This window comes from Falco rusticolus, chromosome 5 (assembly GCF_015220075.1).
Source record: "Falco rusticolus isolate bFalRus1 chromosome 5, bFalRus1.pri, whole genome shotgun sequence".
In the NCBI taxonomy this organism is placed as follows: domain Eukaryota; kingdom Metazoa; phylum Chordata; class Aves; order Falconiformes; family Falconidae; genus Falco; species Falco rusticolus.
Genome location: NC_051191.1, coordinates 81127902 through 81153777, shown reverse-complemented (window position 1 = coordinate 81153777; position 25876 = coordinate 81127902). Strand labels below are relative to the sequence as shown.

Below are 25876 nucleotides of genomic sequence, written 5' to 3'. Positions count from 1 at the left end.
CCTCAGAAGCAGGTTAATGGATTGACTCGATGTCAACATTAGACTTACACTACTTAAACAAGTAGAAAATAAGAATAAGTGTATAGCTTTGTAAGAATATTTTCCTTATTTTTCATATATAGCACTGTTTACAAATTGCAATCAATTTACATTTTCATAATTTCTATCACAGTATCAAGATATTTTATGAAGGAATATTCTACAGAGGGTTGTGACACTACCATGTATTTATATTCAGCATCCCCTGAATAAGAAAAGACCCTCCCGAACTATCTATGGCAAAATGAATCCACGCTCTTTACGGGAAATCAGGGAACCTTTCTTTCCTTCAGTCACCAGGGTTTATGGTTGCTTTCAGGAAGGTAAAATTAAAAAAAAAAAAAAAAAGGAATTGTCAATCTAGCTGGCACCAACCTTATACAGCATTGCAGAAACAGTAGTAAAAACTGAGTCTACAATGAAGGTGGACACAAGCTATTCAAACTTGGAATCAAAAACTTACATTTGTTTCCAGAGAACACCCTGTGGTAAAATCGCCTCTCACCTTTGGGTGCAATAAAATGCAGATCTGGGTTTGGATAAGGCAAGGCTGAAAGCTTTAGAAATTACCTGTAAGTATCCAGGTTTGTGATCAGTCCTGCCATCCTTGCATGAGTTAACCAGTTGTTAAGCTTCGTATTTGTTCTGTTAATGCCACAGGACAACTTATTGCTTCTCAAAGCAGATACATGTGATGGATACTGGCATAATGGGTTAAAAATGAAATGAAGTATGAGGAAAACCTATAATATGCATCTCTTAGGGGCACAGCTGCTCCACAATTACTTTCAGGAAGGAGAAAACACTGGAGTTAAACACAATAGTATATTCTTATGGCACAAGGTATCCTTTTCTGTGAGCATGAGTGGAAGAACAGAGCCCTATGCAATTTCCAGTCACTTGAAACTGCCTAGGCATAGGTACAAACAAAAAGAGAGAAATACATGTACAAGCAACTCTTTCAAAAGACAGCTAATATAAGCTTAGAACCAAACACAACTGTAGTTGAATTACAGGTATTTTTGCTAAAACTTCAATATGCCTCGTGCTTTAACAAAAGTGAATGTAGCCAGAGATTTGCGGGAGAGTGGATTTCCAGTTTCCAATAATTACCAATAGAAAATTATATGCCTACACACAAGATCCTACTATTAACTATTTCACTATGTAAAGACCTAATTACCTGTAATTTTAACACTGTATACCACCCAAAGACAACTACATTTTCTAAAGAAAGTCTGAAAGTACTATTTATATGAGAATTTAAAAAAACAACCAACCAACAGATAAAATGTCTACCTTAGATGGTGCTAAAAAAAATAAATAGTTACAGTCTTACCATTCAAAATTCAAATGGAAAAAATGCAATAAAAGGCAAAGCACCTGCTGTAGTATACTCTTTGCTGTGATAACAAATGAAAATGGACTTTTGCCAGACATGGCTCCATATAAAGAAGGCTGAGATGCTACAAGTGCATGGTGACACTATACAGCAGTCCATGGGGACTGATTCACAGCAGTCCAGTAGACATCACACAAGACAGCGAATGAGGGAAACGCTGCCCCATGACTGCTCCCTATGGCTATGACCATCCCGTGCTGAGAAATCATTGTTGTCAGCATCACCACAGCAACAAAGAACTCATGCCTCAACCCTCGCCTTTATCAGCACAGGCCATGAGCAAAAGAGAAAGACTGTAGCTGAAGTTGTCTGCAATTTAAATACAGGGCAGGCAGACTTAGAAGCAACAGGAGTGGTGGTAAAGGTCATTGGCAAAACTGACCCCAAACCTCAATTCAGAGCTCCACATCCTGAGCAGCAGGAGGTAATTTTTAGCATGCCAGAGTAAGGTCCCACCTCCTTCAAGAACACATGTGTTTAAACCAACTTTTGGTCGTCCAAGTTTCCTCTTCCACTCGGTTCATCAAGCCCTTGAATAGTAGAGTACGTCTACACAGGTGACTGGAGACAGACAGCTACCTCTCCTTGCTCTCCAAATTGGCCAGATACAAGCCAAACCAAATCTGGAAGCCATGCAGAAGTGTTAACACAGCACTGAGTGAGCTTGTCAGGCTGCAGGTCCACCCTTATTTTAATCTGGTCCAAATGGGGCTCCTACCGAGTGCGATGAGAATTGGCCTGCTCTTCCCCCAAGTGCATGCCTCAGCTGACTCCTTGATGCATTTTAGTCATGCATTGAGTCAGAGCCAGGAACTCATCCAACTGAAAGCCAGGCCAACAGCAACACCAAGAGCGGATTTGCATTTGGCTGTGATAGTACCAGCACAAGGGAGAGATCAGGAATGCGTTGCCAGAGGTGAGGCGGGCAGGCTGACCCTTTGGCAGGAGCCCACATTTATGCCAAATTAAAATGACCACTGAGTCACACCCTTTGCCTTGTGGAGAGGCCAGTTTTGGTTAGTTCCAGCACAGCTCCACATTAATGCAGGTGAACAGCTCCCAGACAAGGACTGCCTTTGGGTATGAGCTTGTTCAGCCAGGAAACTGAACATGCTTCAGATGATACTTATTTCTAGGTATGTCTGGAGATGCCTAACTCCTTCCATAACCTACCACTAACAACTTAGATAATGTTAATCTCATTGGACAGCATTGCAAAATTGAAACTTTCATTTCTTAAGCCTCCTTTGTGGACCCAGGACCCTCAGGGAATAAGAATGCTATAATTTTTTTATAGTAATAATGCAGCTACTGAGCAATGCTAATACTATCCCCTGCAGCAATTATCCCCAAACATTTTTCCTACAAATGCAGCAAACCCAAACACCACCACAGTAAGATAAGCAACTGTCCCCAGGTGAGCTGAATACTTATTAGTGGAGTTCCCCCAACCCCACAGTTACTCTCCACTGCCCTTCAGCTTCTGTTAACTACTCAGACCTGTGGTTATCACCAGGAAGAAAAAAAAAAAAAAAAAAAGGGTGTGCCTCTGCGCTTTCCATTTCAAAACATGTATTTGTTTTCTCCTTCCTTATGCCCTCATCTATGTGATCTGTCACTTGTATAGATCTAAATGATTTGTCACTGGGGAAAAAAAAAAAAAAACAAAACAAACAACTGGCAAATCGATCGATTCCTGTGTGGAATGTAAGGAAAAAAAAATTGAAAAGTTTTTGTACAATGACAGTCTAATGCTGCAAACTGGGCCCTCAGAGCAAGGATCTACATTCTGCCACAGGAATTGAAATCGTCAATATCCAAGAGATTTCTGAAGACACTGGCCACTCACTGTGTGCCTCTACCATACCATGCAGACCAAATGGCAGTCTCTGTGCCTTTGGTCATAATACCCATGTTCCCTGCCATAATTCTTCTGCCCTGTGATTACCAATGTTCTCCCTGCCAGCATCCCCACATCACCCACCTGCCCACCCACCTGGAGATCCAGGCCTGTCAGATCTGAACTGACTTTGGGGTGAGCATGGGAAATTTATCAGTCAAAGCTGCCTCCTTAACAGAGCCACAAAGTTTGTGCCTGTTAACAGGTCATTTTCTACTACTTTTCAGGCAGTTTATCTCTAGATTCTTCTTTTTCTGTCCAGCTGACATACTATGTGTTTTACTCAGCCTTTCTTACACAGCCTTCAGGATGTTTTAAAACTACATTTCCCCACCACTAATTTAAACAAGCCTTAATAGGGATCAGAATTGAAACCCAAATGGGCAAAGAGAGGAATTTGCAGCTTTGTTACAGTATCAGATGCATCCTCCAACATCCCCTAAATATAGCCAAAGGCCAGCCTAAGTCTGCTATTGCTTCATGTTTAATTCAGATACCTTTGAGTGAGTGCATCTCCCCCCGCCCCCCCAATTTTCTATTATCATCACCTATGTATTGAAGTTTATGGTGACTTCAACTTAGGCAAACACCCCAAAACACAGAGGAAATGTTTTAAAAACTTGTTTCTACAAAACTATAGCTTATCAGAGCAAGAGAACACAATAGATCTGGAGATTAAAGCACTACATCATAGCAGGGATTTTACAACTTCTCTACAGCAACTATCAGTGTAATTTTTAAACTATGCAGTTACTTTAAAGAGAAGATGAGTACATTATACAGTAATGAACAGAACTTGCACTTTCCTGCTCAAGAACATTACAGGGTAAGCAGGAAAATGACGGGTGCTTTTGATACCGTAGATGCAAATGAAACAAACCACCGTAGGCAGGTCTCTAAACTGCTATCAGCTCCTTATCAAGTGGAGATGAAGGTTCCCAGAATGCCAGCACATGCAGAAAGTTGCACTGTAATTTGCCAAAGCAATGTGAGCTTTGGTTATCAAACGCTTCTGAAAAGCCAGCATTTTATTACACCTTTGAGATCACCAATAGTTCATTTTACACTACTTCAATACAAATTTAAGCGAACCAGGATTAGACCAGATATGGATTTTTGAAGTATACTTTGTTCTAGCCTAATAACGACCTTCACTGACAGTAAAATCTCAGTCTAAACAAAGATCCCAAACTCGTCTTTTAAGTGAATTCATAGTCCATATTTCTGGGTTGAAACAACCCCATTTAGCTTTACTGCTTCCCACTGCAAGATAATGGTCTGTCATTAGTATTCGTCTCTCTAGTTATGCCCTTAAAAGGCTCTGAGGCAAAGGACCTAAAAGCAAATGTTCCGAGTAGCCACATTACTGTAAGAACTCTGTAAGACAGGACAAGGTCATGTCTTTAGTTTCTAGAAAACCGAGGATACCCTCACAGGATCCTGTACCACATTTGGGTTAGATCTCAGTGGTGCCCTGTGGGTGGGCGGGCAGCCGGGGTATCCAGTAATTTCCCAATCAAGGGACAGAAAACAGCACCAAGGCTCAGTAATAAGGAGCCCTCCCCATATGATTAAAACTGTATTGCTGTCAAATACTACACTTTAAAAAAAAAAAGTATGGGCCTAATAGCAGGGAAAACAAAAAGGCAAGCCTCCCCTAAAATTATATTAGACATTTTTTTTTTTTTTTTATAGCATCGCACTGAGGATTACCGCTACCCGGAGCTAAACCCGCGGTGAAAGGGCTCAGTCGCCCGCAGGGCTGCAGCCCGGCTCGCCCGGAGCGCCGGCTGGGCTGGGGCGGCCGCTGCCCCGGGGCACCACCCGGGTCCGGGCGGTCCGGGGCTCCGCTCGGCTCCGCGCTGCCCCGAGGCGGGGCTCGCCCCCGGCCCGCCGTACCTGCCCGGCACGGCCCGGCACGGCCCCGGCGGAGCCTCCTACAGCCGCGGGCGCTGCAGCCGGCCCGGCCCCACCGCCCCGGCCGGCTCCCCGCCGCCCCCTCGCCTCTTGGGCATCATCCCTACAGCGTCGCCTCATCCTCCTCCTGTGTGTCCGCCCGTCGTCGTCCCCCGTCCCCAGCGGGTTGTTACCTTCAATTACCGCTTTTCCGACCAATTCCTCTCTCCAAACCGCTGCCCCCACCTTCCCTAGCACAAAAGCAACTCCCGGCAAATAAACGGAGGAGGAAAAAGAAAAAGAAAGAAAGAAAGAAAAAAAAAAAACCCACAAACCTCTCCTCCCCTCTGGGTCTGATACTATATATCCGGCCGGGTGAGGGAGGAGCAGCTCCTCTGCGCTGCCGTCTCCGCTGCCGCCGCTCGCAGCCGCTGCCGTGCGGCCGGGGAGGCGGCTGCCGGCCCGCCCGGGGATGCGGAGCGGCTCAGGCCGCCCGCGCTCCGCTCCGCCGCCGCGCCCGGCCCCGCTTGCCCGTGGCCGCGCTCAGGGTGAGCGGCGAGCGGCGTGGCTCTGCAGCGGGAGCCGGTCGGCACGCCAGGCGCACCGGGGGTGGGCGAGCGGGGCCATCACCGGCAGGACTCGGCGCCGCGTCCGCCCCCGCCTCAGGCCGCCCCCTCTCCCCCGGTCCCCGCCGCTGCCGGCATCGCCCAGCAGCAGCGAGGCGAAGCCGCGTCCCGCTGTCCCCCCCTGCGCAGCCGCCGCCCCCCCGCTCGCCGTGCCGCAGGGTACCCGCGCACGCCGCAGCAGCCCTCGGAGGAAGTCAGAGGAGCCCGCGAGAAAAGGCTCCCTCCCGGAGGCTCCTCGCCTTACCGGAGCGGCGGGCTCTCCTGCCGGCGCGGCCCCGCCTCCGGCTCCCCGGGTCGCTGGGGCCGGGGCGGCGCGCAGGGGGCGACCGGCGGCGGTGGCGGCCTTGCGGCGGCTCCTCAGCGCCTCCCCGAGCCCCCGCCCGGCCCGCGCCCGCCCCCCGCCCCCGCCCTGCCCGGAGCGCGCGGCGCATCGGGCAGCGAGGGGCTCGGGCGGGGGGCTGGGCTGCGGCCCCCGCACGCGCTGGGAGGGGAAGGGACACGACGACACCGAAACCTTCCTGAATCCGCAACCAAGGGCAGCAGAAGTGGTCCCTCGGGGGTCCCCCGCGGTGATTACACCTTCGCTCTTCAGGTTACAGCAGAATTTACCTCTGGGCTTACAGTGAGCAGGAAGAACGTTGCCACGCAGAAACAGAGTTATAAAACCGGCACATTAAGTTAATTACACAATTTGTCTTACAAGCAATAGGAAAATAGAAGGTGCACAGCATACCTCCTGAGCCGCAAAGCCCTACCTGTGCCGCCAACACTAGTTTTACCACTTTGGCTGTGGAAAATACACCCTCAGAAAGATCTTTTCAACCCAATGTGAGAATCAGCAAGACATGACGCTTTACATCCTCTTATTACACCTACAGTATGTACAAGCATTAATTAATCTTAAAACATTGCATTTATCTAATTACTGTCTTCAGTATATTAGTTCTGAAAAAAACCAGTCCCAGAGAGGTTGGGTAAGATGCCCACTGATGACTGAATCGGTATCAGAGCCATCAGAACTCCACACACAAAGGGATTAGCTACTACACCCACAGCCACAGTTCTCCAGGCCTTGTCTCCTTTGTCGAGAAGCTGAAAGGCTACAGGTGCCTGCCATTTCCACATGACAACTCCCTGCACGTCCCTCTGCATACCTGGGCACCAGCAGCTGAAGCCTAAGACTAGGTGAAGTCTCCAAAACCTTCACATGTTCACCTCATTCTGGCTGGCGTCTTTAGAGAACATGTCCTGCTACCCTTAACGTGATACCTGGGTGTAGGGGTCTCAGATCAATGTGGACCATAAAAGTTCAGATCGCCTGGGACACAAGATCTGTGTTGACCCCTCTCCACACTACACCTACCGAGTTGGAGTAGGCTTCTATGTGTGGGGTCAGACAGAGCCCTTCAGGGAATTCACCCAGTGCAAAGGGGTGGGATGTGGAGTACACTGACTTCATCATTTGTACGGCTGGAAGCACAGCTGCTGCCTTCACAAACAACCAGGTGCTGCCTATCTCAATGGACTGGAGCACTCGACAGGACAGGGGAAGCTCTGGGTTCAAGTTCATTTTTTCCTTTACAAGGAAAAACAACCTACACCACCTTTTACAGTTAGACTCGATGATCTTAAGGGTCTTTGCCAACCTAAATGATTCTAGCAAAGGAGTTTCAGATTCAGTCATTGGAAATGTAGCCAGTGGGAACTTGCAAGGAAAGAAACCAGAGGAAGTGGTTCTTACCCAAGGAAGTCCCAGCTATTTGCAGAGAGTGACTGATGGTTCCCTGGATAGTTCTGAGTAAACAGGGTTTTGGTTCCCTACATCTCAGGCATACTCTTTAACATAAACATCTGCCTTGAAGACTGGCCAGGCCTCTGGCTAAACTGAAAAAGCCACACCTGAATTACCTGCTGGAGGTGACTACTTGGCACCAAAATGGGGAACAAGTAGACAAAGGTGTGAATTAAAAGAATAGGCAGTCAGAGGTGGCTTTGTTCAAAACCTGTGATCTTGCAGTTTGGAAAATATCCAGGAAGAAAGTTTCTGGAAAGCACAGAGAGAGAACTGTCGCTAGTTAGTTATCTTTCAGGACATTGAATAGAGAGCTCGATAAGCATCAGTTCTTGCAGAAACTCTTTCAAGAGATGTTGCATGGGAGACAAAGTACATTCAAATGTACAAACCTACAGAAACTGCTTTGTGAAGTTTCGAAACAGCAGGCAGGCTTGAAGAGCAGTTCCCAACTATGAGCCAATTAGGACATTGAACAAGTAGCGTGTCAGAGACAGTTCATGACAGCTTCCCAGAAATCTCTGGGAAAAGTTAGGGGGTAATTCGATTAAGGAGATGAAGAAACAAGAAAGAATCATTAAAACAGTGCCAACCTGAGAAGGTTACCCTTTAAACTAATGAACTGAAGGTAGTAATGCAGCTCTCAAATGTGTCAAGGGCTGGGGGAAATCTAGACTTGGCTGAGAAAAATGCCTTTTAGCTATAGTAGTACATCACACATGCTTAAAAGGAGTACCAAATGTAAACTCTGTAGGGTACTCTGCCCTCAGGGAAGAACGAGATACCAGCCTTCCTTGCTCTTTCTTGAGTACCCTCTTAATTCTGTCACTAATTGCAGTGGCTGAGCTGATGAAAGAGCTGATGCAAGCCTGGGACTTTAGTCTGTATCACAAGGATGAGGCATGAGTTTGAAACCAACCTTGTTAGAGATTGCATAAATCTGAAGTGGTATCTAAAGCAATATAAAGAAAATGTAAAGGTAGGAAAGTTAAATTTTATATCAAAGTACCATTAAATGATTTGATGCAAAACTGCTTAAGGGAAGTTGCCTGGTGAGGGTCCATGAAGCTAGTTTGGAAGAATCGGAATGGCACTTCCCTCACTTCCTTTGACGATGTGCCCTAACTCTACATCTAATGGATTACTGAGGGGCGGAAGATCAGGATGAAAGAGTTGAATGTTTGTAACACATAACTGAGTACCTTTGGGACAGACAACAGACTAGTCTCAGTACAAAACCTCTCATCTTTCATGGATGATGAACTAAGGAACAATTGCTTCACAGAAATTAGGGACAGTTGAGCAGCTTAATACCTCCAAGGTCTGTCAATAATCTTTCTGTTGCATTTACTGATCTCTACCAGATGCAATAATGCCTTACTGTAACCTGTTGACACAGTCTTCTTACCCAGTATCCCATTTCAACACAGGCCAAAGCACAAACTTCATCTCGTGAGGACTTCTTGTTCTTTCCCCCTTCATATGCCAAATTCACGAGTATGGATTAGGTACGGGAAGTTTTGTTTCAAATAGCCCATGGATTCAAAATGAAGTGGCCCTCTTTTGCAGGTTTAACATACTGTCTCCTTGAAAAAAAGCCAAAAACTTAGAAACTCATTTTTTCTGGAGCTTGATTGACATACCTTTACATCATTAAAATTTTAGAGACCTCAAGAGAGTGTCAACAAAGTCTTCGGAGCACAAACCCAATGAGGCATCTAAACAGAATAATAACTTAAATGCCTAACAAGAAACCTCAAGTAATTCACAGGTCATTAGTGAAAGGATCCTATCCTAGCAGTAGTAAAGTTTTATTTAAATGCAGGAGCGAAGTGCTTAATCTGCTTATTTTACACAAGAAGATGAATTGCATACAATTTCTTAAGAAATTAATTTATAGTCAAGTAACTGGCCTAGTTGCAGCTTATCTGTGGTATATCTTAGTTTTACGAGAAAAAAAATCCTACAACAGCTGATTACTTTAAAAGCCACTCTATGACGCTGATGGCTTTTAATATAAGCACTAAAGAACTTCATTGCTGTTAAAATAAACATCACTGACAGTAACTCTGTATGGTTCCCACACTTGGTTAAACCCCCCAAATCAGTATAGTACTCATCTTGAGTCTTTACAGGCTGGACAGAACATTTGTGACCAGCTCTTGAAAAATATTATTGCTTGTTTTCAGGTTAGGTGTTGTCCTGAACATGGAATTACTATTACCCACAAAAATCTGTTCAACAACTTTGGAAAAAATAAGCACAGATATGGGGTTTTGTTTGGGTTGGTTTGTTTGTTATATAGGCAAAGCAGCTTAGTCTGAAGAAACAGTGCAAAAGTCCAGATGATCTGTAAACTGGAAAAAAAAAAATCCAGATCCTTAGGGCTATCAATGTATCAGAAATCTAAAGGAATCAAGGGTAAAGGTTCAAGTCATTTTAATATTACTGTTATTTTTGAAGTAGAGATTGCCAAAGTTGTCTGAGTGCTGAAATTTATTTTATCCCTGCTTTTTAGTGGCTCTTAACCTTCTTCAACAACTTCTTTTAAGCTTGCCTTTTCATGCCTCATTTGAACAGAGAAAAATACTTTTATTTTATTGAAAGCTTGAGGAAACTGAGTTGGATTATTCTGGGAAACGTATATACTCTCAGTTATGAGCACTTTACAGGTTGAATTAGGTGTTACGGACATTGACCTCAAAAAGAGTAGAAATTGGCACCTTTATCCTTAATTAGGAAGATCTGATGCCCTTAGATCAACCAAGGAAGTATTAACATTTACACTCCTCCTTATTAATGTCTATGTGAATCTTATTTGTTACCTCTGAGTTTGTGCTGTTTCATCTACCTGAGACCAGAGCTAAACAGAGGAGACCTCAACTTTAACAGCAGCAGCAAGGCAAGAAACATAAACTACACTTCTTCCCAAGTTCAGCTACGTGATGGTATGAAGGCAGGTCCTCAGTTCAAAGGCTGCTCCAGCTCCTGGCTTTAGCTGCAGTGCTGACCAGCATCCATGGTTTACTTTATATAGGCAAAGGCATATTCTGATTTCCCCACTTGAGATCACGCTTCCAGCTACAATGATGCTGTCTTGCAATAGATCCTGTTGCCACCTAAGCATACACTACTCACATCAGGGAAAAGCTTAAAATATTGCACGCTTTGCAGGTTTAACAACTATCTTTGAAAGTTTCACTTTCAGAGAGACTTACTGCCTGCTAGTTAGTAGGTGGGGAAATCTGGGGTTCACATCATATCCAGAGGCCCCAAACAAAACATCTCTCCATTCTGAGGCATGCTGTTAGCAAAGGCTCCCTTAACCAGGATCAAGATCTTGTCAAAGAACATCTCAAGAAGCATGTGAGACAACTCAGGTAGGGAAGGATTAGGCCATGTTATAAAACTCCTTCTGCTTGTTAAGTACACACAGCTTGTACTGTTCTAGCTCCTTCACTGTGCTCATGGCACAACCTTCTGGGCAAGAAAGAGGCCATACAACTCTCAAATTTCACAGCCTGCGTGAAACACCCTTCACTCTTTTTCTAAGCAAATGGAAAAAAGACATTGTGATAACATTTCTGGTTTTATACTTGCTTGAGAAAGTAAGCTTTATGAGTAATAAATACATTGGTGTTCACAAGGGATGATTCATGACATTTTAAAGAAATTATTTTCCTAAGGACATTTGAGGCTTAATTTTGTGTCCTCTCTTTTAGTTAGAAGGACTTGTTTCACACTATCAAACTTATGCAATGGTGAGTACTGTTTTGAAAGTACCCTTTAAGAAAATTCTGTGTCAGTCTTTTCCTTGTGCTTCCATCAAGGTAAGTTTTAATACCACCTTCCTCTCTCATATAAAAATTATTTTCTTCCAAGTCCCTTGAGTAAAACAGAACATGGAGAGTAACTCAGAGGTAGGGGCAGGTCCAGCCACTGCCTCCGAAGTGTTTCCACGTAGTGTCGGGAGCTCCATTCACTCTTTAGACCAGAACCTTACCTGGTGCTGATCGGTACAGCTCTGTCAATTCCCGTTCACTGGCATAACAGAAGAGAAAGGAGAAAGGGAGCCAGCAAGGCGTTTGCAGTATAAACCCACAATTTAGAGACTGCTGCAGAGACATACAGTTACTGATGCAAGACCATCTCCTGCAGGAGCATCCAGGAGATGCTAAGTGCAATACACACGTGCAGTCACTCACGTGCACGCCATTCAGCATGAGCTTGTCAGGTTCACAATGGAGCTTTCCCAGATGGATGCAGAGAATCTTTTTAACCAAATGTTTAAAAGGCCATATCTGAAATATTTATTTCAAATTCCATTTTCTAACCATGATGGATATAAATGATAAAGTTTATTGCTTGCTGAGAAAAACTGCAGCATCTGTATTACCGCTGCCTTATTTTGAGATTGTATTCCTGTCTAAAGAACCCTGAGAGAGTATGTCAAGGTCTCAGATATGGTTGTTCCATATGCACTATCCAGATGCTGATCAGCTTGAGAAGCAATATTAATCTGTCCCAAGTCTTGTGGGAGGGCATAGAAAACAAATGTTACATGCTTTTTTAGGGTAAGATGGACAAGGATGAACAGCATGAAAGAGTACGGAGTCAAAAGATCTGTAGTTTCCTCTGAAGATGACTGCAAGTACTTTGATAGACTGGGAAACTCATGCTACAGGTTCTCAAAATTCACTCTTGAGCATCAATTTTTTTGTTGTTTTGTTTCCATTTTATTAAGATATAAGCTTTCTTTGGCTCCTTCCCAGACATCAGAGTTTCTCTGAATTCTTGCCAATGAGAGCAATTCAATCTTTGTGAGGTATTCTGACCAAAGCAATCATTTTCCACTAGGTATCCAGAGAGGAAAAGAAATATAACAGAAAACTCACAAAGTTAATTAACCTTGTTTTTTCTACCTGTAACTTTAAAAAGTTGCAGTTTGACCGATGATATTTATGTAGCTTCAAGGTTGAAGTTGCCCTGTTGCCACTGCTGTATAGGAAAGGAACTTCTGAGAAGAGGAGCTGATTTTAGGTAATAAATAATTCTATATTTACCTTTCACTTGCATTTTGGTAACACAGTGCTTATTCAGATGAAGATTCTGAACCACAGCTAGCAGGATCACCTGCTCCAAGTATAAAACAGACTGCAGAGCAGCACAGAGAGAGTTCAGCTGCCATGAAAAACCTGACTATGGGTGGAGGCCTATAGGAAAAAAAAACCACCAACACAAACTAAACGAAATAACTATGAAATTTATTCTAATCCCTGTGTGATGATGCCAGAAAATCATGTCTTTATTAAAATAACTTTAACCAGCCACTCATTCCTACTTATGGCTGCCCAGCTTCTTTGATCCAAGGGACAGGATTGAAATTTCTTTTACATAATGCTTATTTAGCAACTAGATCTTAAATGAACACCTGTTATCTTTATGGCTTCCAGTACATAATTCTGATATTTCTGATGTAGCAAGTCAGCTTGCCCTCTAATCTTTTCTCTGATACGGTTGTTACACTGCATTTGGAAAGGCTTTACCTTCTACAACTTTTATGAGACTCACGGTTACAACATGGCCGGTGTGCATACACATTACACACAATTATCATCCCATTAGTTTTTAGAGTGCTGTTAACACCATTTTTATTGAGTCAGTGCCATGATCTGTGTTGCTGGGTGATGGCACAAATGAAGCAAAATGAAGGAAAGAGAACGACTCAAGACTTGTTCACCGGACTTTCTGCTCTGCCGCTGCCCATGTGGGAGGTTGCAAGCACACTCACAGCGCTGCCTGCACAGAGCTTCCAGCGTGCTCTGCTTTCAGGGCTGCGGGGACTTCAGCCAACGTGTCCTCACACAAACACTCTCTGGGTTGTGACTATGCTCCAGTTCTGCTGATGTGACAGCAGTCACACAGATGCACAGCCCCTCTTTCCTGGCCACGCTGAGCCAGGACAAGTCAGCTAATCTTCAAAGTTCACACACCCATCGCTACACCCCACTTAATACCCATCACTGTACCCCACCCCACCTTTATGGTTGGACTCGATGATCTTAAAGTTTTTTTCTGAACTAAATGATTCTATGATTCTTTAATATACACCGAGTGAATGAAGCAAACTGAAACATAGTGGAAGGTGTGTTTTTTGAGTTATCTTTTAGACAAATCCTAAAATTCTCATTAATGGAGTAACAGACATTTGAAAAGTACTAAATGAGTCAGACTCCAAACAGAAAAATGTTTGCCACGTATTACAAACAAGTTTAAAAAAAACATTTTGCTACTGATATATATTTAGCTTTTTTTGTTTGTTTGTTTGTTTGAGGGAGGAAATTGGTTCATTTAAGTAATGTTGCTTTTATTTTTTTCATACAAGGAATCCACATTTTCATTTTTTCCCCAATAATTTATAAGCCTTCACCCAGGGTACAGGAGAAGGTTAGGGAGTCTGAGAAGAAACTTAAAAATTAAGTCTACAATTAATGTTTAAAAGTAAGAAGATGATATTAACAGATCTTGTCACCTGTCATGCTGAGTAAATTTAGTTCAAACCTAGTGTTTATGATGAAGGAAAGTCATAGTTCTGCAACGGGAAGTAGCCAAAAGGCTCTGGACAGGTTGATTTTTTAAATAACAGTAATCTAAACCACTTGTATCTTCCTCATCTGTCATAATACCTTAGGAGACAGAGAAGATGGCAAAATGTTGAGTGCAAATAAAAAAAAAAGAGAAATGTTGTTTTTTCAAGAAAAATCTTATTTATGCAGAAACTGCTGTGCATGGAGGCTTAAACGTTAACAAGTTTCAAGGAAATCAGAAACCTGAGAGATTCAGAATAACACCATGATGAACTCCTGCTGGCCACACTACTTCTGATACAAGCCAGGATGCTATTGTCCTTCTTGGCCATCTGGGCACTCTACTGGCTCACGTTCATCTGGTTGTTGACCAGCACCCCCAGACCCTTTCCTCCAGGCAGCTTTCCAGGCAGTCTTCTCCAGGGCTATAGCATTGCGTGGGGCTGTTGTGACCCAAGGGCAGGACCCCACGCTTAGGTAGCTCCCCTGTACAAGGTGAGGCCACACCTTGAATACTCTCCTCAGTTTTGGGCCCCGCACTGCAATAAGGACATTGAGATGTTGGAGTGCATCCAAAGAAGAGCAACGAAGCTGGTAAAGGGTCTAGAGAACAAGTCCTATAGAGAAGTGGCTGAGGGGACTGGGGTTGTTTAGTCTGGAGAAAAGGAGGCTCAGGGGAGGCCTTACCGATTTCTACAACTACCTGAAAGGCAGTTGAAGGAAGGTGGGTGTTAGTCTCTTTGTCCAAGTAACAAGTGATAGGACAAGAGGGAACGGCCTCAAGTTGCGCCAGAGGAGGTTTACGTTAGATATTAGGAAACATTTCTTCGCCGCAAGGGTTCTCAGGCATTGGAACAGGCTGCCCAGGGAGGTGGTTGAGTCACCATCCCTGGAAGTGTTTAAAAGACATGTAGACCTCGCACTTAGGGACACGGTTTGGTGATGGACTTGGCAGTGTTGGATTTACAGCTGGACTCGATGATCTTAAAGGTCTTTTCCAACTTTAATGATTCTATGATTTGAAATTAGCTGCTTTTTTTTCACCAATTCAATGTCAGCACTGAATACTGAACGGCAGTGAAACATCATAGCACTACAAAGAATTAACAAAATAGCTCATGTTTTCAGGACAAATTATGCCTGAACAAATAACGTTCTACATGTCTGAAGTGCCTTACACCACAAAAAGTCAAGCCAGTTCACATGAAGTGATTGATGCCAGCCAGAAATAAGTTCTTTGTCACATGAGCTTTAATCCTACTTTTTTAATCATAGACCTTACCATATTTGTGCTGTAACCTTTCAACTTTTTAATAGGAGTCCAAAGCTGGAATTGGTTATTTCCTGATCAACCAATCTGTAAATATGTAAATCTCCAAGTGATAGACACATATTAGGTGTTTTCTCCTATGGCATATTTTTTATTATTTCACAGAATTATGTTGATCTTTATCCAAGACAGTATGATCTGGAAATCAGATTAATACTGCACAGAAATATGAGCTGACAACACCCTGATATTTCCTGTGTTTCAGAAATGAAGCTGAGCTTCAAAAACCTTTACAGAACTAAAGCCAAAAATCAGTTCTGGGGTATGCATTTACAAAGATTTTTCATTCATTGGATTTCCAGTCCCTGAATACAATTAGATACGTATTAAAGGAGTACAGTTACTATGAGAGGACACCTAGTGGCATTTTGCAGAAAGTCAGAGATGTACACTAGATCTTTTGAAGGCACTCGCCTTTATATGTATGAGATCATGCTATTCATTATTCCCTACCGATGTCTAGGTTATGAAATAGAGTACCAGATATTCCTTAGGAATACTAGAGAAAATGTTAGATACCTGGACAACTAATCTAAAGAAAACACAAACCCAATTTATTCATATATTTACTATGGAATATTATAACATTCTGTCCACACCTTTGTGGATGAAGCAATATTCTATAACGAAATGGCTTAGTGTGTGAGGCCACTATGCCTCACAAGCAAGCAAGCAAGCAAGACCAAGCTCAGCTATGAGAAAGCCACACAAAAGAAGGCAAAGACAGTCTAACCAGATTTGGAAGAGCAACAGTAACGAAGCTGAAGGTGACTGTGCAGCAGTGCCGTATTTAGACAAGGAGGTCTTTGGCCATGATGGAGCCATCACCCACTTCAGTGCAGTGGTGTCTAGATAAGCTAGATACATCAACAACCCAGAGAATCAAATAAAGGAAGCTAACAGCAAGGTGGAACAGCACAAACAAGTAGGTTATAGTCCAGTAAGCATACTGGTGTTAAGTCTGTGAGGCAGGCTGTGCAAGATGATTTGAAAGCCCCTTCTCAGTTGTTTGTAATATTTGTAATGCCATTGCAAAACAAGGGACAAACAAGAGTAAATACTAGCACAAAAGGTGGTTAAAGTGAATTGCAAAAAAGAGAAGATATAGCAGATGTCTTGCTTGAAGCTTGCCAAGAAAGACGAATTTGGTGGAGCTACCAGGGAGGTAGATCAAGGCCTAACTGCTCTGGTACATTTGAAGTACTTCTGCTAGCAAAGATACAAATCAGATTAAAAAAATCCAGATCCATATCAGAAATACAGAGCTCTGCTACAAAAAAGGCAGTATTTAACATGTTCATTTATCTGATTTCCTGGTACTCATTTCTATGTCTCATTTGATAGTATTAATTTCTTACACATGCAGATGTTTCCTCTTTGTGCAGCTTGATAGCGCAGGCTCTTCCTTCAAATATTTTCTGTTTCCCGATGTAATCCTTGCTATAAACTGTCTTGCCATGAATAAGGGGTGTCAGCATTTCAGCAAAAGGATTTAAAGTGTGACAAACTCTCAGTAAAACACTAGAAGCAGGCTTAAAACCCAATTAACTGGTAAACATTGTTAATTACAAGGCTCCAGAACACATACAAAGTTCCAGAACAAATGACTGTTGCATGATCTACAGTACAGGGGCTCACCTACCCCTGACCGTTAGCCCCCTTCTGCGAAGCACAGGCTCTATGATCTTGGCAAGCTTTGCAGAAAGACTTTTTTATTGTTGAGCTGTAGAAAAGCATCCCATGCAAGGTAAGAAAAGTAAAGATCAAAGTGAAATTGAGACAGTGATAATGACTCAAGAGAAAAAATAACACGGAAAGTGTCAGACGTCAAGATAAAACACTGAAAAGTCAGAAGGCAACTCAGCAAGAATAAGGTTGATCTTGTTTAAATAGCACAGACCAACAGCTTCCCACTGGATTGTCAGCTGCTCAGCAAGCCGACTTTAGAACTCCCTGCACGGGAGTGGAAGGCATACCAGTGCTTAGCCTAGTATCACATTAGTTCTAGCTATCTACTGTATTAGCCAATAAATGATTGATTTGTACCTAAAAGTATAATCCTGCTTGCAGGAACTCTGAACACACTGAAAGATGCTCAAAGAAAAGTACCTGTTGGAATAGTTTACAGCAGGGCTGTGTTACAGAGAAAACAAGCTTTTTGTTCTTCCCTGTTGTCAAAAGTGGTGATAAATTTGATGAATAGAGGACTGAAAAATGAAAGCTTTTGTTCTTATTTAATAGCTTCCAGTTTTGTGGCTTTGATTCTCAAGTAGCTTTTTTGAGAAGATTTATGTGATTCCTTTGGCTCTGGAGCTGTCTGTTCTCGACATTTGCCCAATCTAATTCTTCAGTAAGAAGAAACAAAGAAAGGAACATATTAAAGTAGATAACAATCCTTGTGTTATTATATAAAAAAATAATCTATATATCATCTAAATAATATTCTATATATTAATCTAAACACTATAGAGAAAAATAAACAAGTCAGTGAAAAGGTGTGTGGGTTTTAGGAGACACCCTGAAGCAGCACTGCTCATCACTTACTTTTTTTTACTGGGACATTCTACACATCCCAACAGTCAAATCCTTGGGCTGCCTGAAGAACTTAACTAAATAAAACCCTTTAGTAGAAAATGATTGAACCTAACAAGTCGAGTTTTCAGGCAGCTAAAATTGCTCTGATGAGTTTCCATCATTCATTGTTTTCACTGCAGTAAAATATCCAGTCCTTGTGTAGATCACAGTCAACACAGCTGAACTAAGATAGCCACAATTTAACAAAAACAAACCTTAGTTTACTTATCATGAAGAACTGTGGAAATGATTTGTCACAAAAAAATTGAACAAAGATTTTTCAGTTCTCAATTTTTCAGAATCCAATAGGCTTCTCAGCTCTTTTGACTATACTCTTTCAAACTGCTCTGTTATTGAATTGGCAAAAATAAAGATGACCAGAACAAGAGGAAAAAAGCCATATCCAATCAACTGTGGAACCGAGGCAAAGATCAGAAAGCTCAAGTACCAGTGGTAATTTGGACAGCTGGGCTAAGATGTTGAAGAGATGACTAGATGGTTTTGCCTTTTTAATTACCACTCAACAGCAACATAGTGAGAGAAAGAATATATATGTAAACACTTTTCAATCCTACATATTGCAGCCCAGACACAACCTTCTGAGTTCAATGGGATAATAGGTACAGTTCTCAAGTGCTGCCCAGGATCATTTTTTTTTCTTAGTTTGGTAGCAATGTTTTGTATCATTTGGGCAAAACAGTATTTTGCCTTTAGAAAACATCACTGATAACACACAATTCCATTCCAAATCAGCTACTTCATTCTCTTCTATACTACTGTATTTAATTCCTACAGTATGGTTAGGTATTATGAATTAATGAAAGATCTGTCTTTTGATATTAAAAATTCACTTGTATTTGAACCGGTTAAACGGTGGAATATATCTGCAGAAAGATGTTTTTCCTCAACAGGTATCCATCTATTTTATTTATTTACACTTTTCCTCAACAGATATCCATATATTTTGTTTATTTACCCGTGCTGGCAATTTTTCTAGTGCTGCACAAAGCCTGGCCAAGCTCTTATGTTCAAGTCAAACACATTTTGGGGGGTGGGATGGGGACAGAAGAGGGGAGAGAACCTGGGTTTATCAATACCTCATTAGAATAATGAATAACTATTTATTGAAGCATGAGGGTCAATGGCTTTAAAGCTCATTTTGAGACACAAAGCAAGCAATACAAAGTGATATTCATTTCCATACCAGGGCACCATGTGCACACATGAAACAGAGCACTGAGCCTAAAATAGCTCAGAAAGTCACATGTGTGTGGACTTCCAGCAAGTCCATTGCCTACAAAATGCTACCATCTCTTCAGCGTTCAGTGATGCTTATCAGATTTGCGATGAGGTTTGTTACTCAAGCTCTCATTTTGACTACCTTGTGTTAAAGAGTTCAGCTATAACAGAAGTTGATAGCGTGGCACATTGAATCAAGCTGCATCAGACCTTGACTGAAGTAACACAAGTCGGTTGTCAGAGGGCAACATAGCAAGGCACTAAATAGCCATTCTCATGGCAAGGAGAGAAATGCATCGGCCTCCTCTATACATAAGTACTTTCTTACCAAGTGTTTTTTTGGGCTATCAGGATGCATGGCTCTTGCAGGACATATACAGGACTGGAAACATATTTACTGATAATTGTGGTGCTTGTTAGATACTAATGTTTAAACTGTAGAGGCGCGGCCACAGGAAGTTTCCGAGTATGTAAATCCAGATTGAGTTTTAGCACTTAGAATTGTAAAAAAATCAAAGCCGAATAAAACAAAAAAAACCTCCCAAACTGCTCGTATGGTTTTGTAATTGGTTACTGAGAATACCCACTCCATCCCTCTTGCATAAAAATAAATTGTTTGTGCATGTGAAAAAGAAAGAAAGCTTGAGAGGATGGTAAATTTGCCTGTCTATAATCATACAGAAACACAGAGGGAGGAAATACTTTTCAGAAATTACAGATAGCAATGATAGAAAGCAATGAAACCAACACAATGGTAAGCTTGTATGGATTTCACTCTTAACAAGGTTAAAAAAAAATAAGGAAGAAGTATATTTGAAATAAAGTTTTAAAAGTTTTGTTGTTATTTGCAGCTTTTTTGAGTTTAGTAGTCCTTACATAATGAATTCTGGACAACAGAGGCAATTTCAGCAATCCAGGCTTCTTGCAAGATTGCTTTTCCTACTTCTAAATCAAGTCTGGGAAAAAGATCAGATTTCACAGCAAAGACGAATGTAGATAAAAATTCTGGGAGGAGAGGCTCTACTTGAACTGAATTATTCCATCATGTCCAAGAGGATGCTTCAGGGAAAAAAAAATCACCAAAACCCCCAGGAAATGCTGTTTATGTGGGAAGTAGGGAGAGCAAAGGCCTAAGATGCATGGGTGTGCTTCTGTAAAACAAGTGGATTATTGATTTTTACTGCCATAACAGCCAGAGACTTCAGTGATGGGTCAAGGCACCAGACAAAGTAAGAGAGGAGTCTCTGCCCCACCAAGCTCATAGTCCCCTGGAAGACAGACTCCCTGCAGTAATAAAATGCTGAAGTGGATTGCAGGCATGGGGCATGGTGATATTCACCAAGGTTATAGCATTAAAACCATATGATATTTTATTGGGTGTAGGTAGCAAGGTTTCAGAAGCAGGGGGGCTATGGGGGTGACCTTGTGAGAAGACACCAGGGGCTGCTCTGTGTCAGACACAGCCTGTCCTAGCTGGCTCCAAAGGGCTGTGACCGTAGGTGGGCACAACATGAAGTAGTCTTCATCACAGCTGTGATTGTATCTCGGCTTCTTTGCTGTCGTTCACCTGCTCCCACTCTGAGCTCAGACCTTGCTGTTCCCCACAGGATGGGGTGTGCTTCCCCTTACCCGGCTCTACCCCAGCCCAAATGGCTCAGGCTTTAGACTGCCATCCTCCAGTGGGGGTGGTATTAAGATACAACTTTCTCTTGCGTCAACTTGATTTCCAGCTCCAGCCACACTTTGCTTTATATGCCAGCATGGTCTGTACTCCACCCTTGCCTGTCCCACCTCAGTAAGCAAGCATCTTTTTGGGACCTCTTCCAGAAAGCATGTTTAAAGGTACTCTTCACAGTGCTCCCCTCTATAAGACCATATCAGACATGCATATCTCCCCTCAGTGTGTTTTAGACCCAAGCTGAGTGCTGCTGTAAATCTCCTTATGCCTAAACATCCCGATCCGGTTGGACAACCCCACCTTCCTGCTATTGAGAGATGGGAGGCAAGCTTACCTTCTTTTGTTGGAAACCCCTTACCACAGAAGGTGGCCAGCAGAAGAAAAAGCCCCTATTCTGAGTGTTTTAAACAGAGGTAAAAAGCAGCCAGCACCACTGCACGGCAAATCTGTCCTGGCATGAGGCAGAGGTGTTTAGCACTGAAACAAAGGTTTATGTTTTAGAAGTGAAGTTTAACATTTGCTACAGACGCTACTGCTTCTTTTAAAGTACATAAACATCCATTATTTAAGGTAGTGTGGTGCCTCTGTTAGACAGGATTTCAAGTAATATTCTTTTCTGCCTTCCAAAATTTTAAAAAATGTTAAAGATTTTGAGTCTAAACTTATGCTTCTAAAATAATTTTAGCATTCTTCCCAGCTTAGAACTGAACATCCAACAGCTGCCAAGGGCAGTGAGCAGGTTTCAGTTGTGAGAGCAAAATAGTTGATGCTTTGAAAGGCTGCATCCAAAGGAATTTTGGTCTGCCTAATGGCCAAGAGGAAGATTTTCACATATCAGTATGTAAGCTGAAATTTGACAGGAATCAAGATAGCAGTACAGGTTTAGTTTGTGGGGAGAGGCTGAAGAGCCCCATAGAAGCTGTTAGACCCCACCTGGGATGGCTGGTGGACTTTTGCATTATCTGACGTGGGCAGAGTGCCCCGTCTCTATCCACTCCTTCTTGTTCAGATTACAGCTAGGTCTAGCTTTGCAATATATGGCTTAGAAATCATGCCCCTTAAAAACTGCAATACAGAAGGCCAAATGGTCTCCTTCCTGAAGGTATGGGGTCTGATGCAAAAAGGACAATTATTTATCATTCAGCTTTGAAAGAAATTGGAAAGAGAAAACAATTGCCTACCCCTCAGAAGGAAAACGCATTGCATGACTCAGCTTTTCTGTTTAGTTGCTGAGAGCAGTTTGGGTCTGAAGTCAATGATGCTGAAGCATTGAGCAAAAGAAGAAGCTCACTCTGAGTGGCCTTGCATGCCAACGACAAGGTACCATCTAGACCTTTCTTATAGTGGTGGGGTGAAGAGCAGGGGATATGAGTCTTCAGGACATATGCAAATGTCCTACGTTTGCTTGACGTCCAAAGTATTAAAAAAACATGGATTGCATGCTCACCATCATCAGGCAGAAAGGAAGGGAAGTCCTAACAGGGGCAGGATGACAGCTTTCCACTCCAAAGGGGAAATTTACTTGGCAACAGTAGCCTCTCTTTTCCTGGACTCCTCACAATCCTCATCCTCACCAGGCATCTGGCATGGGCTTTAAACATCAATTCATCATTATTCACTGTACTACTAGCATGACATTTTCTTCATCAGAATTTCATATGGTATCTGTGGCATTTCATTATTGTTTCTAATGTTAATAAGATTTTCTTAAAGGGAACTGGGGAAAAAAAAAAGAAAAAGGAAATTGAGCTTCTGAGGTAAACAGAAAGGAATAAAATGAAAAAAAAAAAAAGGATAAACTAACCAAGAAAAATATATCTAAATTTTATATGAAAAAATTGTACCTTCATGTACTTAGAACTAGTATACTAAAACATTATCCTAGGATCTTACACTTCAAAAGTTAACATGGAAGAGAGAACTAGTATCATGTTGACAATGTTAGAAATACAAGTAACTGAAAGAAAGGTTGTTAAAATGTTTAAGATTAAATTTGTCTTTCATCATTCATACTACTTTCAAGATTCAATCATCACTGTCGCTTCAGTAAAAATGTGAAGGCTCAGAGTACATCTGTGAAATGTTGCGGTCCAAGGAGGAAAGGAAGGAAAATCTAACATAATGTTCCTGGGGCTTCTGAGGGAACAAAAAAAGAGCACTCATGCCATGACTTTAAACTGCAGTGAAAATACATGCCTTCTCTATTCATCACTACAAAGTTCAAAGCCATGTGAAAAAGAAATCTGAACCCTGCATATAAACCAGCATTTTTCATCATACTACAGAAAAGCAAAAATGCTTATACACAACAGTGGTTTGTAAGTATACGTTCAGTAAGGATTCTACTGGTGTAGGTTCACTGGGGGAGATGAAATTCTCAAGGTTTCTGCTGTTTCCAAAGCAGCATTTCTTACATTTCCCTGGTGATGTGCCATCAGTGTTTGGGGCTGCACAGTAATATAATCTTTGTGCTGTGATGAAAATATGCCCTTGGGGTTAGAATGCTCACATAATGAATTGCTTCTAATATACCTTGTCTGACTATTAGCCAAAGCTTTCTTCATTCTTGAGCACAGAAGAACCTTTTATATGGTGAGTAGAGACGCAAAGTATTTTAGGTTTTTTGACTGTTACACATTTACTAAGATGTCTTTGCTTTGTTTTATTTAAACCTCAGTTTCTCCCTCTGGAAAATAAATATATCAGCCTCCTCAATGTCACAGGAGAATTAATCAATCTGCTTTTACAAAAAGACTCAAATGGAACATGAAAGAATAGGAATTTTTGAAATTGTTTACTTCCATAAACTTTTTTCTTCCCCAGCTGCCTACCATTTTCAAACGTGTTGCTCCAGCTTTTGAGAAATATTTTTTTAAGCTGTAGATAATTTAAAGCAGAGGAAAATTCTAAAAATACTCTCAATGTGTGAATATAGTCCATCAAAGCTTATTTTCTTAGCTGTATTTACTAAAGCTGTAGCAATTTGGCAATGATGTAAAAATACACATGAAGACTTGCAGACATTTTCCTGACATATACTCTTCCTGACAAACGGAACTGTGAACCTTTACAAGTGTATTAGCTAAAACTGTACAGCTAGGCACAAGTTCATGTGGATTTAAAGGCCTGTTGGATCAAAATCTAAATTATTTTTTAAAATATGGGTTGCTATAAATAAGCAAGACTACCTCTGTTTTGTAAGAATAAAATCTGTGCATACAATCAAGCAAGCAAACTTCCAGCATTTTTCCAAACAATGTGAAATAAATGGTTTACAACATACTTTCAGAAACTCAAAGGAATTTCCACAGGAGAGACAGTATACATATATGGGCATGCATGTCCCATCAGGGCTCTAAGGAAAGCTAGGTAAAAAATATTTTATGTTTTCATTAGAAATATTAATAACAGGTAAACCTTGGACATGCTTTTTAGAACTGAGCCTTTAAAATCACACCTAGCAGTAGCTTTGGCAGCTTCAAAAAGGACACAACACAGAACTTAAAAAACCTGCCCCAAAGTCATTATTAAATGGATTTAAAAAAATAAATAAATAAAAAATCTCTATGTCAGGAAAAAGAAAAGGCTTGAAAAAGCCTCATTGGGCACAAGATGCACAAACGTCTTGATAACAGGTTGCAATAGGAAATACCAGATAAAGATGCTGTTTCAATTCTTGCTGTGAGTTCAAAAGAACAGTTAACAGGGTGAGTTAAATACACCACTGTCAGTGATGATGTTTAGACACATATTTTGGCAACCTTCAGCTACCACAAACTTCATTACATTCTCAGAGTCGAATTTAATATTGTAGGCTGGGACATTTTCTGTCTTTGGGGCCCCATTCTTCCAGATTTTATAAGGAAAATCTGATTAATCTTCTCTAGATCAATATTTTAATGCATTTCTTTAATTGTTCTGCTTGTTACTGTAAGATAGCCTAGAAACAGGCTTTTGTGACTCAATCATTTCTGTATTCTAAGTGGAGATGAGAAGAGAGAAAAGAAATAGCATGAATAAAATATAAAAATGCATTGCTTTGTCTGACTTGCTTGAAATGCCAGACTAATGTCAACTTGATTTAGGTTTGGTTTTTTTTTTCCTTGTTCATCTAACAAATTGTTTCAAAGCACCATGTTGAACACAGTTTATTTTTGTCACTAAAGATTTGGACCCCAGTAGGGCTTACTAGTACTGTGATGTGAGTTTTAGAAGATCAATACCATGAACACAAATCTTTTTAAAGAGGAAAGATTTCATGTGCATTGCTCCTGAATCTATTTAACTCTAAAGCACCTTCTCTAAATTGGAATATGTTGCCTATTCCTTTCATGAGCTATTGTGTTTAAATAAAAGCTTCCTCATGGTCCATTTAGTTTTACTACCTGTACTCTAACCACTAGACCAAGTAACAAAAGACCTGGAAGTCATGATGCCTGCTTTCTGTACCCACCTCTGCGATCCTCCAAGGGATCCCTGCTGTTTCAATTTCCTCAACAGAAAGAGAAGGGCTGACAAAACTTTCAGATATTGAAATAATTTTATACCAGGTTTGTGGTTGTTATTAAATTCCAAAAGGTCGGCTTGTATTTTATATCTTATCATACCAAATTCCAGTGCATATCTCAGGACATTTGTGCCCTGATAGGTGATAGGTTTATTGCAGATCTTCTGTGTAAAAAAAGCAAGAAGGGATCATATAATCTGGCTGTACAATAGGCAAGTCTGCAGGGATTCATTAGTAGAGCTGATCAAAATTTGAATTTCTATTTTCTGATTAAATTTTGAAAATTGTCTTTGTCTGAAATTCGTT

The 25876-nt window shown here is 41.6% G+C and overlaps 1 protein-coding gene across 2 annotated transcripts in view; it reads right to left on the bottom strand.

The window, feature by feature from the left end:
- Window positions 1-5880, bottom strand: part of FAR2 (fatty acyl-CoA reductase 2) — a 149824-nt gene extending 143944 nt beyond the window's left edge. The window contains exon 1 of one of the 2 annotated variants that reach the window (XM_037390225.1): window positions 5573-5880. The gene's annotated coding sequence lies outside the window, so the exon portion shown is untranslated. Of the gene's footprint in view, window positions 1-5431; window positions 5527-5572 lie in introns of those variants that run through there. The other variant, XM_037390226.1, reaches the window with a different exon arrangement.
- Window positions 5881-25876: the final 19996 nt, after the last annotated feature.